Source organism: Canis aureus, chromosome 21 (assembly GCF_053574225.1).
Source record: "Canis aureus isolate CA01 chromosome 21, VMU_Caureus_v.1.0, whole genome shotgun sequence".
Classification (NCBI taxonomy): domain Eukaryota; kingdom Metazoa; phylum Chordata; class Mammalia; order Carnivora; family Canidae; genus Canis; species Canis aureus.
The window spans coordinates 58,328,029-58,344,349 of NC_135631.1; positions in this window are offsets into that span (position 1 = coordinate 58,328,029).

The following is a 16,321-nucleotide window of genomic DNA, read 5'->3' on the forward strand; positions in this document are numbered from 1 at the left end:
AGCTACTCCTACAGTCAGGCAGCATGCGGGAGGGTTCTGCTCTGTCCTCAGCTCTCACAGGGAAGCATGTCTTGAAGCCAGCTGTCAACTAGCTGCATTCCTATGGCAGTGAGAAGGTAGCAGTATTCTGAGTCAGGAGGTTCCAAGATTACCAGTCGACTGCACCTGCGGATACCCTCCAGGTCTGCATTGTTACCCTGCGTCTCAGAAGCCTCTGGCAAACGTCTCTGCTGAAGACCTGCGAAACTCACTCTGCAGGCAGTGTGGAACTGTGAGGAATGAGGCTGAGCTCAACTCTCAGAATTAAGATGGTTTTGGACAAGGCGTTCAGCTACCCTCTTACGTATGGAACTTAGTATGTAGCACCAGTCTACCACAGGAATTACTAGGAAATCGCTGAACTGAGCTTGGAGGCACTAGTCTTGTGTGCCGGGTGATTCCAATTACCTCTCCCAGCACTTCCGCCAAACAGCGAGCCTAGGCCTTTTAGAAGCCAAGGGTACCAGCAGGCTGGCTGTGGAGGTACAGGCCATAAGCTCAACTCTCAGAAGTGTGTATGCATGGGACGCAGATGTCTGCTACCCGCTCGTACATGGGATTTGGAACCTAGCTACACTCTGGTTGAGGAAAGCCGTTGGAAATCGCTGTATTCAACTCATGTACACGGGAGTTCAGGCCCAGTGCTCACACATGCTTTTCCCGCAACCTATCCCCGCCACTAACATAAGGATGTTAGCAGCTACTCCTACAGTCAGGCAGCATGCGGGAGGGTTCTGCCCTGTCCTCAGCTCTCACAGGGAAGCATGTCTTGAAGCCAGCTGTCAACTAGCTGCATTCCTATGGCAGTGAGAAGGTAGCAGTATTCTGAGTCAGGAGGTTCCAAGATTACCAGTCGACTGCACCTGGGGATACCCTCCAGTTCTGCATTGTTACTCTGCGTCTCAGTAGCCTCTGGCAAACGTCTCTGCTGAAGACCTGCGAAACTCACTCTGCAGGCAGTGTGGAACTGTGAGGGACTGAGGCTGAGCTCAACTCTCCGAAGTAAGATGGTTTTGGACAAGGCGTTCAGCTACCCTCTCACGTATGGAACTTAGTATGTAGCACCAGTCTACCACAGGAATTACTAGGAAATCGCTGAACTGAGCTTGGAGGCACTAGTCTTGTGTGCCGGGTGATTCCAATTACCTCTCCCAGCACTTCCGTCAAACAGCGAGCCTAGGCCTTTTAGAAGCCAAGGGTACCAGCAGGCTGGATGTGGAGGTACAGGCCATAAGCTCAACTCTCAGAAGTGTGTATGCATGGGAGGCAGATGTCTGCTACCCACTCGGACATGGGAGTTGGAACCTAGCTACACTGTGATTGAAGAAGGCCATTGGAAATCGCTCTATTCAACTCAGATACACGGGAGTTCAGGCCCAGTACTCACACATGCTTTTCCCGCAACCTCTCCCAGCCACTAACATTAGGATGTTAGCAGCTACTCCTACAGTCAGGCAGGATGCGGGAGGGTTCTGCCCTGTCCTCAGCTCTCACAGGGAAGCATGTCTTGAAGCCAGCTGTCAACTAGCTGCATTCCTATGGCAGTGAGAAGGTAGCAGTACTCTGAGTCAGGAGGTTCCAAGATTACCACTCTACTGCACCTGGAGATACCTTCCAGGTCTGCATTGTTAACTTGTACTCAGAAGCCTCTGGCAATCGTCCTGGTGAAGACGTGTGAAACTCACTCTGCAGGCAGTGTGGAAGTGTGAGGGACTGAGGGTGTGCTCAACTCTCAGAAGTAAGATGCTTTTGGACAAGGCGTTCAGCTACCTTCTCACATATGGAACTTAGTATGTAGCACCTGTCTACCACAGAATTACTGGGAAATCGTGAATTGAGCTTGGAGGCACTCGTCTTGGGTGCCGGGAGATTCCAATTACCTCTCCCAGCACATCCGTGAAACAGCGAGCCTAGGCCTTTTAGAAGCCAAGGGTACCAGCAGGCTGGCTGTGGAGGTACAGGCCATAAGCTCAACTCTCAGAAGTGTGTATGCATGGGAGGCAGATGTCTGCTACCCGCTCGTACATGGGATTTGGAACCTAGCTACACTCTGGTTGAGGAAAGCCGTTGGAAATCACTGTATTCAACTCAGATACACGGGAGTTCAGGCCCAGTGCTCACACATGCTTTTCCCGCAACCTCTCCCCGCCACTAACATAAGGATGTTAGCAGCTACTCCTACAGTCAGGCAGCATGCGGGAGGGTTCTGCCCTGTCCTCAGCTCTCACAGGGAAGCATGTCTTGAAGCCAGCTGTCAACTAGCTGCATTCCTATGGCAGTGAGAAGGTAGCTGTATTCTGAGTCAGGAGGTTCCAAGATTACCAGTCGACTGCACCTGGGGAAACCCTCCAGGTCTGCATTGTTACCCTGCGTCTCAGAAGCCTCTGGCAAACGTCTCTGCTGAAGGCCTGCGAAACTCACTCTGCAGGCAGTGTCGAACTGTGAGGGACTGAGGCTGAGCTCAACTCTCAGAAGTAAGATGGTTTTGGACAAGGCGTTCAGCTACCCTCTCACGTATGGAACTTAGAATGTAGCACCAGTCTACCACAGGAATTACTAGGAAATCGCTGAACTGAGCTTGGAGGCACTAGTCTTGTGTGCCGGGTGATTCCAATTACCTCTCCGAGCACTTCCGTCAAACAGCGATCCTAGGCCTTTTAGAAGCCAAGGGTACCAGCAGGCTGGCTGTGGAGGTACAGGCCATAAGCTCAACTCTCAGAAGTGTGTATGCATGGGAGGCAGATGTCTGCTACCCACTCGGACATGGGAGTTGGAACCTAGCTACACTGTGATTGAAGAAGGCCATTGGAAATCGCTGTATTCAACTCAGATACACGGGAGTTCAGGCCCAGTGCTCACACATGCTTTTCCCGCAACCTCTCCCAGCCACTAACATAAGGATGTTAGCAGCTACTCCTACAGTCAGGCAGCATGCGGGAGGGTTCTGCCCTGTCCTCAGCTCTCACATGGAAGCATGTCTTGAAGCCAGCTGTCAACTAGCTGCATTCCTATGGCAGTGAGAAGGTAGCAGTACTCTGAGTCAGGAGGTTCCAAGATTACCACTCTACTGCACCTGGAGATACCCTCCAGGTCTGCATTGTTAACTTGTACTCAGAAGCCTCTGGCAATCGTCCTGGTGAAGACGTGTGAAACTCACTCTGCAGGCAGTGTGGAAGTGTGAGGGACTAAGGGTGTGCTCAACTCTCAGAAGTAAGATGCTTTTGGACAAGGCGTTCAGCTACCTTCTCACATATGGAACTTAGTATTAGCACCTGTCTACCACAGAATTACTGGGAAATCGTGAATTGAGCTTGGAGGCACTCGTCTTGGGTGCCGGGAGATTCCAATTACCTCTCCCAGCACTTCCGTCAAACAGCGAGCCTAGGCCTTTTAGAAGCCAAGGGTACCAGCAGGCTGGCTGTGGAGGTACAGGCCATAAGCTCAACTCTCAGAAGTGTGTATGCATGGGACGCAGATGTCTGCTACCCGCTCGTACATGGGATTTGGAAGCTAGCTACACTCTGGTTGAGGAAAGCCGTTGGAAATCGCTGTATTCAACTCATGTACACGGGAGTTCAGGCCCAGTGCTCACACATGCTTTTCCCGCAACCTCTCCCAGCCACTAACATAAGGATGTTAGCAGCTACTCCTACAGTCAGGCAGCATGCGGGAGGGTTCTGCCCTGTCCTCAGCTCTCACAGGGAAGCATGTCTTGAAGCCAGCTGTCAACTAGCTGCATTCCTATGGCAGTGAGAAGGTAGCAGTATTCTGAGTCAGGAGGTTCCAAGATTACCAGTCGACTGCACCTGGGGATACCCTCCAGTTCTGCATTGTTACTCTGCGTCTCAGTAGCCTCTGGCAAACGTCTCTGCTGAAGACCTGCGAAACTCACTCTGCAGGCAGTGTGGAACTGTGAGGGACTGAGGCTGAGCTCAACTCTCCGAAGTAAGATGGTTTTGGACAAGGCGTTCAGCTACCCTCTCACGTATGGAACTTAGTATGTAGCACCAGTCTACCACAGGAATTACTAGGAAATCGCTGAACTGAGCTTGGAGGCACTAGTCTTGTGTGCCGGGTGATTCCAATTACCTCTCCCAGCACTTCCGTCAAACAGCGAGCCTAGGCCTTTTAGAAGCCAAGGGTACCAGCAGGCTGGATGTGGAGGTACAGGCCATAAGCTCAACTCTCAGAAGTGTGTATGCATGGGAGGCAGATGTCTGCTACCCACTCGGACATGGGAGTTGGAACCTAGCTACACTGTGATTGAAGAAGGCCATTGGAAATCGCTGTATTCAACTCAGATACACGGGAGTTCAGGCCCAGTACTCACACATGCTTTTCCCGCAACCTCTCCCAGCCACTAACATTAGGATGTTAGCAGCTACTCCTACAGTCAGGCAGGATGCGGGAGGGTTCTGCCCTGTCCTCAGCTCTCACAGGGAAGCATGTCTTGAAGCCAGCTGTCAACTAGCTGCATTCCTATGGCAGTGAGAAGGTAGCAGTACTCTGAGTCAGGAGGTTCCAAGATTACCACTCTACTGCACCTGGAGATACCCTCCAGGTCTGCATTGTTAACTTGTACTCAGAAGCCTCTGGCAATCGTCCTGGTGAAGACGTGTGAAACTCACTCTGCAGGCAGTGTGGAAGTGTGAGGGACTGAGGGTGTGCTCAACTCTCAGAAGTAAGATGCTTTTGGACAAGGCGTTCAGCTACATTCTCACATATGGAACTTAGCATGTAGCACCTGTCTACCACAAGAATTACTGGGAAATCGTGAATTGAGCTTGGAGGCACTCGTCTTGTGTGCTGGGAGATTCCAATTACCTCTCCCAGCACTTCCGTCAAACAGCGAGCCTAGGCCTTTTAGAAGCCAAGGGTACCAGCAGGCTGGATGTGGAGGTACAGGCCATAAGCTCAACTCTCAGAAGTGTGTATGCATGGGAGGCAGATGTCTGCTACCCACTCGGATATGGGAGTTGGAACCTAGCTACACTGTGATTGAAGAAGTCCATTGGAAATCGCTGTATTCAACTCAGATACACGGGAGTTCAGGCCCAGTGCTCACACATGCTTTTCCCGCAACCTCTCCCAGCCACTAACATTAGGATGTTAGCAGCTACTCCTACAGTCAGGCAGGATGCGGGAGGGTTCTGCCCTGTCCTCAGCACTCACAGGGAAGCATGTCTTGAAACCAGCTGTCAACTAGCTGCATTCCTGTGGCAGTGAGAAGGTAGCAGTATTCTGAGTCAGGAGGTTCCAAGATTACCAGTCGACTGCACCTGGGGATACCCTCCAGGTCTGCATTGTTACCCTGCGTCTTAGAAGCCTCTGGCAAACGTCTCTGCTGAAGACCTGCGAAACTCACTCTGCAGGCAGTGTGGAACTGTGAGGGACTGAGGCTGAGCTCAACTCTCAGAAGTAAGATGGTTTTGGACAAGGCGTTCAGCTACCCTCTCACGTATGGAACTTAGTATGTAGCACCAGTCTACCACAGGAATTACTAAGAAATCGCTGAACTGAGCTTGGAGGCACTAGTTTGTGTGCCGGGTGATTCCAATTACCTCTCCCAGCACTTCCGTGAAACAGCGAGCCTAGGCCTTTTAGAAGCCAAGGGTACCAGCAGGCTGGCTGTGGAGGTACAGGCCATAAGCTCAACTCTCAGAAGTGTGTATGCATGGGAGGCAGATGTCTGCTACCCCCTCGTACATGGGATTTGGAACCTAGCTACACTCTGGTTGAGGAAAGCCGTTGGAAATCGCTGTATTCAACTCAGATACACGGGAGTTCAGGCCCAGTGCTCACACATGCTTTTCCCGCAACCTCTACCAGCCACTAACATAAGGATGTTAGCAGCTACTCCTACAGTCAGGCAGCATGCGGGAGGGTTCTGCCCTGTCCTCAGCTCTCACAGGGAAGCATGTCTTGAAGCCAGCTGTCAACTAGCTGCATTCCTATGGCAGTGAGAAGGTAGCAGTATTCTGAGTCAGGAGGTTCCAAGATTACCAGTCGACTGCACCTGGGGATACCCTCCAGGTCTGCATTGTTACCCTGCGTCTCAGAAGCCTCTGGCAAACGTCTCTGCTGAAGACCTGCGAAACTCACTCTGCAGGCAGTGTGGAACTGTGAGGGACTGAGGCTGAGCTCAACTCTCAGAAGTAAGATGGTTTTGGACAAGGCGTTCAGCTACCCTCTCACGTATGGAACTTAGTATGGAGCACCAGTCTACCACAGGACTTACTAGGAAATCGCTGAACTGAGCTTGGAGGCACTAGTCTTGTGTGCCGGGTGATTCCAATTACCTCTCCCAGCACTTCCGTCAAACAGCGAGCCTAGGCCTTTTAGAAGCCAAGGGTACCAGCAGGCTGGCTGTGGAGGTACAGGCCATAAGCTCAACTCTCAGAAGTGTGTATGCATGGGAGGCAGATGTCTGCTACCCGCTCGTACATGGGATTTGGAACCTAGCTACACTCTGGTTGAGGAAAGCCGTTGGAAATCGCTGTATTCAACTCAGATACACGGGAGTTCAGACCCAGTGCTCACACATGCTTTTCCCGCAACATCTCCCAGCCACTAACATTAGGATGTTAGCAGCTACTCTTACAGTCAGGCAGCATGCGGGACGGTTCTGCCCTGTCCTCAGCTCTCTCAGGGAAGCATGTCTTGAAGCCAGCTAGCTGTCAACTAGCTGCATTCCTATGGCAGTGAGAAGGTAGCAGTATTCTGAGTTAGGAGGTTCCAAGATTACCAGTCGACTGCACCTGGGGATACCCTTCAGGTCAGCATTGTTACCCTGCGTCTCAGAAGCCTCTGGCAAACGTCTCTGCTGAAGACCTGCGCAACTCACTCTGCAGGCAGTGTGGAACTGTGAGGGACTGAGGCTGACCTCAACTCTCAGAAGTAAGATGGCTTTGGACAAGGCGTTCAGCTACCCTCTCACGTATGGAACTTAGTATGTAGCACCAGTCTACCACCGGAATTTCTAAGAAATCGCGGAACTGAGCTTGGAGGCACTAGTCTTGTGTGCCGGGTGATTCCAATTAACTCTCCCAGCACGTCCGTCAAACAGCGAGCCTAGGCCTTTTAGAAGCCAAGGGTACCAGCAGGCTGGATGTGGAGGTACAGGCCATAAGCTCAACTCTCAGAAGTGTGTATGCATGGGAGGCAGATGTCTGCTACCCACTCGGACATGGGAGTTGGAACCTAGCTACACCGTGATTGAAGAAGGCCATTGGAAATCGCTCAATTCAACTCAGATACACGGGAGTTCAGGCCCAGTGCTCACACATGCTTTTCCCGCAACCTCTCCCAGCCACTAACATTAGGATGTTAGCAGCTACTCCTACAGTCAGGCAGGATGCGGGAGGGTTCTGCCCTGTCCTCAGCTCTCACAGGGAAGCATGTCTTGAAGCCAGCTGTCAACTAGCTGCATTCCTATGGCAGTGAGAAAGTAGCAGTACTCTGAGTCAGGAGGTTCCAAGATTACCACTCTACTGCACCTGGAGATACCCTCCAGGTCTGCATTGTTAACTTGTACTCAGAAGCCTCTGGCAATCGTCTCTGGTGAAGACGTGTGAAACTCACTCTGCAGGCAGTGTGGAACTGTGAGGGACTGAGGGTGGGCTCAACTCTCAGAAGTAAGATGCTTTTGGACAAGGCGTTCAGCTACCTTCTCACATATGGAACTTAGTATGTAGCACCTGTCTACCACAAGAATTACTGGGAAATCGTGAATTGAGCTTGGAGGCACTCGTCTTGTGTGCCGGGAGATTCCAATTACCTCTCCCAGCACTTCCGTCAAACAGCGAGCCTAGGCCTTTTAGAAACCAAGGGTACCTGCAGGCTGGATATGGAGGTACAGGCCATAAGCTCAACTCTCAGAAGTGTGTATGCATGGGAGGCAGATGTCTGCTACCCGCTCGTACATTGGATTTGGAACCTAGCTACACTCTGGTTGAGGAAAGCCGTTGGAAATCGCTGTATTCAACTCAGATACACGGGAGTTCAGGCCCAGTGCTCACACATGCTTTTCCCGCAACCTCTCCCAGCCACTAACATAAGGATGTTAGCAGCTACTCCTACAGTCAGGCAGCATGCGGGAGGGTTCTGCCCTGTCCTCAGCTCTCACAGGGAAGCATGTCTTGAAGCCAGCTGTCAACTAGCTGCATTCCTATGGCAGTGAGAAGGTAGCAGTATTCTGAGTCAGGAGGTTCCAAGATTACCAGTCGACTGCACCTGGGGATACCCTCCAGGTCTGCATTGTTACCCTGCGTCTCAGAAGCCTCTGGCAAACGTCTCTGCTGAAGACCTGCGAAACTCACTCTGCAGGCAGTGTGGAACTGTGAGGGACTGAGGCTGAGCTCAACTCTCAGAAGTAAGATGGTTTTGGACAAGGCGTTCAGCTACCCTCTCACGTATGGAACTTAGTATGTAGCACCAGTCTACCACAGGAATTACTAGGAAATCGCTGAACTGAGCTTGGAGGCACTAGTCTTGTGTGCCGGGTGATTCCAATTACCTCTCCCAGCACTTCCGTCAAACAGCGAGCCTAGGCCTTTTAGAAGCCAAGGGTACCAGCAGGCTGGCTGTGGAGGTACAGGCCATAAGCTCAACTCTCAGAAGTGTGTATGCATGGGAGGCAGATGTCTGCTACCCCCTCGTACATGGGATTTGGAACCTAGCTACACTCTGGTTGAGGAAAGCCGTTGGAAATCGCTGTATTCAACTCAGATACACGGGAGTTCAGGCCCAGTGCTCACACATGCTTTTCCCGCAACCTCTACCAGCCACTAACATAAGGATGTTAGCAGCTACTCCTACAGTCAGGCAGCATGCGGGAGGGTTCTGCCCTGTCCTCAGCTCTCACAGGGAAGCATGTCTTGAAGCCAGCTGTCAACTAGCTGCATTCCTATGGCGGTGAGAAGGTAGCAGTATTCTGAGTCAGGAGGTTCCAAGATTACCAGTCGACTGCACCTGGGGATACCCTCCAGGTCTGCATTGTTACCCTGCGTCTCAGAAGCCTCTGGCAAACGTCTCTGCTGAAGACCTGCGAAACTCACTCTGCAGGCAGTGTGGAACTGTGAGGGACTGAGGCTGAGCTCAACTCTCAGAAGTAAGATGTTTTTGGACAAGGCGTTCAGCTACCCTCTCACGTATGGAACTTAGTATGTAGCACCAGTCTACCACAGGAATTACTAGGAAATCGCAGAACTGAGGTTGGAGGCACTAGTCTTGTGTGCCGTGTGATTCCAATTACCTCTCCCAGCACTTCCGCCAAACAGCGAGCCTAGGCCTTTTAGAAGCCAAGGGTACCAGCAGGCTGGCTGTGGAGGTACAGGCCATAAGCTCAACCCTCAGAAGTGTGTATGCATGGGAGGCAGATGTCTGCTACCCGCTCGTACATGGGATTTGGAACCTAGCTACACTCTGGTTGAGGAAAGCCGTTGGAAATCGCTGTATTCAACTCAGGTACACTGGAGTTCAGGCCCAGTGCTCACACATGCTTTTCCCGCAACCTCTCCCAGCCACTAACATAAGGAGGTTAGCAGCTACTCCTACAGTCAGGCAGCATGCTGGAGGGTTCTGCCCTGTCCTCAGCTCTCACAGGGAAGCATGTCTTGAAGCCAGCTGTCAACTAGCTGCATTCCTATGGCAGTGAGAAGGTAGCAGTACTCTGAGTCAGGAGGTTCCAATATTACCACTCTACTGCACCTGGAGATACCCTCCAGGTCTGCATTGTTAACTTGTACTCAGAAGTCTCTGGCAATCGTCTCTGGTGAAGACCTGTGAAACTCACTCTGCAGGCAGTGTGGAAGTGTGAGGGACTGAGGGTGTGCTCAACTCTCAGAAGTAAGATGCTTTTGGACAAGGCGTTCAGCTACGTTCTCACATATGGAACTTAGTATGTAGCACCTGTCTACCACAGGAATTACTAGGAAATCGCTGAACTGAGCTTGGAGGCACTCGTCTTGTGTGCCGGGTGATTCCAATTACCTCTCCCAGACTTCCGTCAAACAGCGAGCCTAGGCCTTTTAGAAGCCAAGTGTACCAGCAGGCTGGCTGTGGAGGTACAGGCCATAAGCTCAACTCTCAGAAGTGTGTATGCATGGGAGGCAGATGTCTGCTAACCGCTCGTACATGGGATTTGGAACCTAGCTACACTCTGGTTGAGGAAAGCCGTTGGAAATCGCTGTATTCAACTCAGATACACGGGAGTTCAGGCCCAGTGCTCACACATGCTTTTCCCGCAACCTCTCCCATACACTAACATAAGGATGTTAGCAGCTACTCCTACAGTCAGGCAGCATGCGGGAGGGTTCTGCCCTGTCCTCAGCTCTCACAGGGAAGCATGTCTTGAAGCCAGCTGTCAACTAGCTGCATTCCTATGGCAGTGAGAAGGTAGCAGTATTCTGAGTCAGGAGGTTCCAAGATTACCAGTCGACTGCACCTGGGGATACCCTCCAGGTCTGCATTGTTACCCTGCGTCTCAGAAACCTCTGGCAAACGTCTCTGCTGAAGACCTGCGAAACTCACTCTGCAGGCAGTGTGGAACTGTGAGGGACTGAGGCTGAGCTCAACTCTCAGAAGTAAGATGGTTTTGGACAAGGCGTTCAGCTACCCTCTCACGTATGGAACTTAGTATGTAGCACCAGTCTACCACAGGAATTACTAGGAAATCGCTGAACTGAGCTTGGAGGCACTAGTCTTGTGTGCCGGGTGATTCCAATTACCTCTCCCAGCACTTCCGTCAAACAGCGAGCCTAGGCCTTTTAGAAGCCAAGGGTACCAGCAGGCTGGCTGTGGAGATACAGGCCATAAGCTCAACTCTCAGAAGTGTGTATGCATGGGAGGCAGATGTCTGCTACCCACTCGGACATGGGAGTTGGAACCTAGCTACACTGTGATTGAAGAAGGCCATTGGAAATCGCTGTATTCAACTCAGATACACGGGAGTTCAGGCCCAGTGCTCACACATGCTTTTCCCGCAACCTCTCCCAGCCACTAACATTAGGATGTTAGCAGCTACTCCTACAGTCAGGCAGGATGCGGGAGGGTTCTGCCCTGTCCTCAGCTCTCACAGGGAAGCATGTCTTGAAGCCAGCTGTCAACTAGCTGCATTCCTATGGCACTGAGAAGGTAGCAGTACTCTGAGTCAGGAGGTTCCAAGATTACCACTCTACTGCACCTGGAGATACCCTCCAGGTCTGCATTGTTAACTTGTACTCAGAAGCCTCTGTCAATCGTCTCTGGTGAAGACCTGCGAAACTCACGCTGCAGGCAGTGTGGAACTGTGAGGGACTGAGGCTGAGCTCAACTCTCAGAAGTAAGATGGTTTTGGACAAGGCGTTCAGCTACCCTCTCACGTATGGAACTTAGTATGGAGCACCAGTCTACCACAGGACTTACTAGGAAATCGCTGAACTGAGCTTGGAGGCACTAGTCTTGTGTGCCGGGTGATTCCAATTACCTCTCCCAGCACTTCCGTCAAACAGCGAGCCTAGGCCTTTTAGAAGCCAAGGGTACCAGCAGGCTGGCTGTGGAGGTACAGGCCATAAGCTCAACTCTCAGAAGTGTGTATGCATGGGAGGCAGATGTCTGCTACCCGCTCGTACACGGGATTTGGAACCTAGCTACACTCTGGTTGAGGAAAGCCGTTGGAAATCGCTGTATTCAACTCAGATACACGGGAGTTCAGACCCAGTGCTCACACATGCTTTTCCCGCAACATCTCCCAGCCACTAACATTAGGATGTTAGCAGCTACTCCTACAGTCAGGCAGCATGCGGGACGGTTCTGCCCTGTCCTCAGCTCTCTCAGGGAAGCATGTCTTGAAGCCAGCTAGCTGTCAACTTGCTGCATTCCTATGGGAGTGAGAAGGTAGCAGTATTCTGAGTTAGGAGGTTCCAAGATTACCAGTCGACTGCACCTGGGGATACCCTTCAGGTCAGCATTGTTACCCTGCGTCTCAGAAGCCTCTGGCAAACGTCTCTGCTGAAGACCTGCGCAACTCACTCTGCAGGCAGTGTGGAACTGTGAGGGACTGAGGCTGACCTCAACTCTCAGAAGTAAGATGGCTTTGGACAAGGCGTTCAGCTACCCTCTCACGTATGGAACTTAGTATGTAGCACCAGTCTACCACCGGAATTTCTAGGAAATCGCGGAACTGAGCTTGGAGGCACTAGTCTTGTGTGCCGGGTGATTCCAATTAACTCTCCCAGCACGTCCGTCAAACAGCGAGCCTAGGCCTTTTAGAAGCCAAGGGTACCAGCAGGCTGGATGTGGAGGTACAGGCCATAAGCTCAACTCTCAGAAGTGTGTATGCATGGGAGGCAGATGTCTGCTACCCACTCGGACATGGGAGTTGGAACCTAGCTACACCGTGATTGAAGAAGGCCATTGGAAATCGCTCAATTCAACTCAGATACACGGGAGTTCAGGCCCAGTGCTCACACATGCTTTTCCCGCAACCTCTCCCAGCCACTAACATTAGGATGTTAGCAGCTACTCCTACAGTCAGGCAGGATGCGGGAGGGTTCTGCCCTGTCCTCAGCTCTCACAGGGAAGCATGTCTTGAAGCCAGCTGTCAACTAGCTGCATTCCTATGGCAGTGAGAAGGTAGCAGTATTCTGAGTCAGGAGGTTCCAAGATTACCAGTCGACTGCACCTGGGGATACCCTCCAGGTCTGCATTGTTACCCTGCGTCTCAGAAGCCTCTGGCAAACGTCTCTGCTGAAGACCTGCGAAACTCACTCTGCAGGCAGTGTGGAACTGTGAGGGACTGAGGCTGAGCTCAACTCTCAGAAGTAAGATGGTTTTGGACAAGGCGTTCAGCTACCCTCTCACGTATGGAACTTAGTATGTAGCACCAGTCTACCACAGGAATTACTAGGAAATCGCTCAACTGAGCTTGGAGGCACTAGTCTTGTGTGCCGGGTGATTCCAATTACCTCTCCCAGCACTTCCGTCAAACAGCGAGCCTAGGCCTTTTAGAAGCCAAGGGTACCAGCAGGCTGGATGTGGAGGTACAGGCCATAAGCTCAACTCTCACAAGTGTGTATGCATGGGAGGCAGATATCTGCTACCCGCTCGTACATCGGATTTGGAACCTAGCTACACTGTGGTTGAGGAAAGCCGTTGGAAATCGCTGTATTCAACTGAGATACACGGGAGTTCAGGCCCAGTGCTCACACATGCTTTTCCCGCAACCTCTCCCAGCCACTAACATAAGGATGTTAGCAGCTACTCCTACAGTCAGGCAGCATGCGGGAGGGTTCTGCCCTGTCCTCAGCTCTCACAGGGAAGCATGTCTTGAAGCCAGCTGTCAACTAGCTGCATTCCTATGGCAGTGAGAAGGTAGCAGTACTCTGAGTCAGGATGTTCCAAGATTACCACTCTACTGCACCTGGAGATACCCTCCAGGTCTGCATTGTTAACTTGTACTCAGAAGCATCTGGCAATCGTCTCTGGTGAAGACCTGTGAAACTCACTCTGCAGGCAGTGTGGAACTGTGAGGGACTGAGGGTGGGCTCAACTCTGAGAAGTAAGATGTTTTTGGACAAGGCGTTCAGGTACCATCTCACATATGGAACTTAGTATGTAGCACCTGTCTACCACAAGAATTACTGGCAAATCGTGAATTGAGCTTGGAGGCACTCGTCTTGTGTGCCGGGAGATTCCAATTACCTCTCCCAGCACTTCCGTCAAACAGCGAGCCTAGGCCTTTTAGAAGCCAAGGGTACCAGCAGGCTGGCTGTGGAGGTACAGGCCATAAGCTCAACTCTCAGAAGTGTGTAGCATGGGAGGCAGATGTCTGCTACCCGCTCGTACATGGGATTTGGAACCTAGCTACACTCTGGTTGAGGAAAGCCGTTGGAAATCGCTGTATTCAAATCAGATACACGGGAGTTCAGGCCCAGTGCTCACACATGCTTTTCCCGCAACCTCTCCCAGCCACTAACATAAGGATGTTAGCAGCTACTCCTACAGTCAGGCAGCATGCGGGAGGGTTCTGCCCTGTCCTCAGCTCTCACAGGGAAGCATGTCTTGAAGCCAGCTGTCAACTAGCTGCATTCCTATGGCGGTGAGAAGGTAGCAGTATTCTGAGTCAGGAGGTTCCAAGATTACCAGTCGACTGCACCTGGGGATACCCTCCATGTCTGCATTGTACCCTGCGTCTCAGAAGCCTCTGGCAAACGTCTCTGCTGAAGACCTGCGAAACTCACTCTGCAGGCAGTGTGGAACTGTGAGGGACTGAGGCTGAGCTCAACTCTCAGAAGTAAGATGTTTTTGGACAAGGCGTTCAGCTACCCTCTCACGTATGGAACTTAGTATGTAGCACCAGTCTACCACAGGAATTACTAGGAAATCGCAGAACTGAGGTTGGAGGCACTAGTCTTGTGTGCCGTGTGATTCCAATTACCTCTCCCAGCACTTCCGCCAAACAGCGAGCCTAGGCCTTTTAGAAGCCAAGGGTACCAGCAGGCTGGCTGTGGAGGTACAGGCCATAAGCTCAACTCTCAGAAGTGTGTATGCATGGGAGGCAGATGTCTGCTACCCGCTCGTACATGGGATTTGGAACCTAGCTACACTCTGGTTGAGGAAAGCCGTTGGAAATCGCTGTATTCAACTCAGGTACACTGGAGTTCAGGCCCAGTGCTCACACATGCTTTTCCCGCAACCTCTCCCAGCCACTAACATAAGGAGGTTAGCAGCTACTCCTACAGTCAGGCAGCATGCTGGAGGGTTCTGCCCTGTCCTCAGCTCTCACAGGGAAGCATGTCTTGAAGCCAGCTGTCAACTAGCTGCATTCCTATGGCAGTGAGAAGGTAGCAGTACTCTGAGTCAGGAGGTTCCAATATTACCACTCTACTGCACCTGGAGATACCCTCCAGGTCTGCATTGTTAACTTGTACTCAGAAGTCTCTGGCAATCGTCTCTGGTGAAGACCTGTGAAACTCACTCTGCAGGCAGTGTGGAACTGTGAGGGACTGAGGGTGTGCTCAACTCTCAGAAGTAAGATGCTTTTGGACAAGGCGTTCAGCTACCTTCTCACATATGGAACTTAGTATGTAGCACCTGTCTACCACAAGAATTACTGGGAAATCGTGAATTGAGCTTGGAGGCACTCGTCTTGTGTGCCGGGAGATTCCAATTACCTCTCCCAGCACTTCCGTCAAACAGCGAGCCTAGGCCTTTTAGAAGTCAAGGGTACCAGCAGGCTGGATATGGAGGTACAGGCCATAAGCTCAACTCTCAGAAGTGTGTATGCATGGGAGGCAGATGTCTGCTACCCGCTCGTACATGGGATTTGGAACCTAGCTACACTCTGGTTGAGGAAAGCCGTTGGAAATCGCTGTATTCAACTCAGATACACGGGAGTTCAGGCCCAGTTCTCACACATGCTTTTCCCGCAACCTCTCTCAGCCACTAACATAAGGATGTTAGCAGCTACTCCTACAGTCAGGCAGCATGCGGGAGGGTTCTGCCCTGTCCTCAGCTCTCACAGGGAAGCATGTCTTGAAACCAGCTGTCAACTAGCTGCATTCCTGTGGCAGTGAGAAGGTAGCAGTATTCTGAGTCAGGAGGTTCCAAGATTACCAGTCGACTGCACCTGGGGATACCCTCCAGGTCTGCATTGTTACCCTGCGTCTCAGAAGCCTCTGGCAAACGTCTCTGCTGAAGACCTGCGAAACTCACTCTGCAGGCAGTGTGGAACTGTGAGGGACTGAGGCTGAGCTCAACTCTCAGAAGTAAGATTGTTTTGGACAAGGCGTTCAGCTACCCTCTCACGTATGGAACTTAGTATGTAGCACCAGTCTACCACAGGAATTACTAGGAAATCGCTGAACTGAGCTTGGAGGCACTAGTCTTGTGTGCCGGGTGATTCCAATTACCTCTCCCAGCACTTCCGTCAAACAGCGAGCCTAGGCCTTTTAGAAGCCAAGGGTACCAGCAGGCTGGCTGTGGAGGTACAGGCCATAAGCTCAACTCTCAGAAGTGTGTATGCATGGGAGGCAGATGTCTGCTACCCCCTCGTATATGGGATTTGGAACCTAGCTACACTCTGGTTGAGGAAAGCCGTTGGAAATCGCTGTATTCAACTCAGATACACGGGAGTTCAGGCCCAGTGCTCACACATGCTTTTCCCGCAACCTCTACCAGCCACTAACATAAGGATGTTAGCAGCTACTCCTACAGTCAGGCAGCATGCGGGAGGGTTCTGCCCTGTCCTCAGCTCTCACAGGGAAGCATGTCTTGAAGCCAGCTGTCAACTAGCTGCATTCCT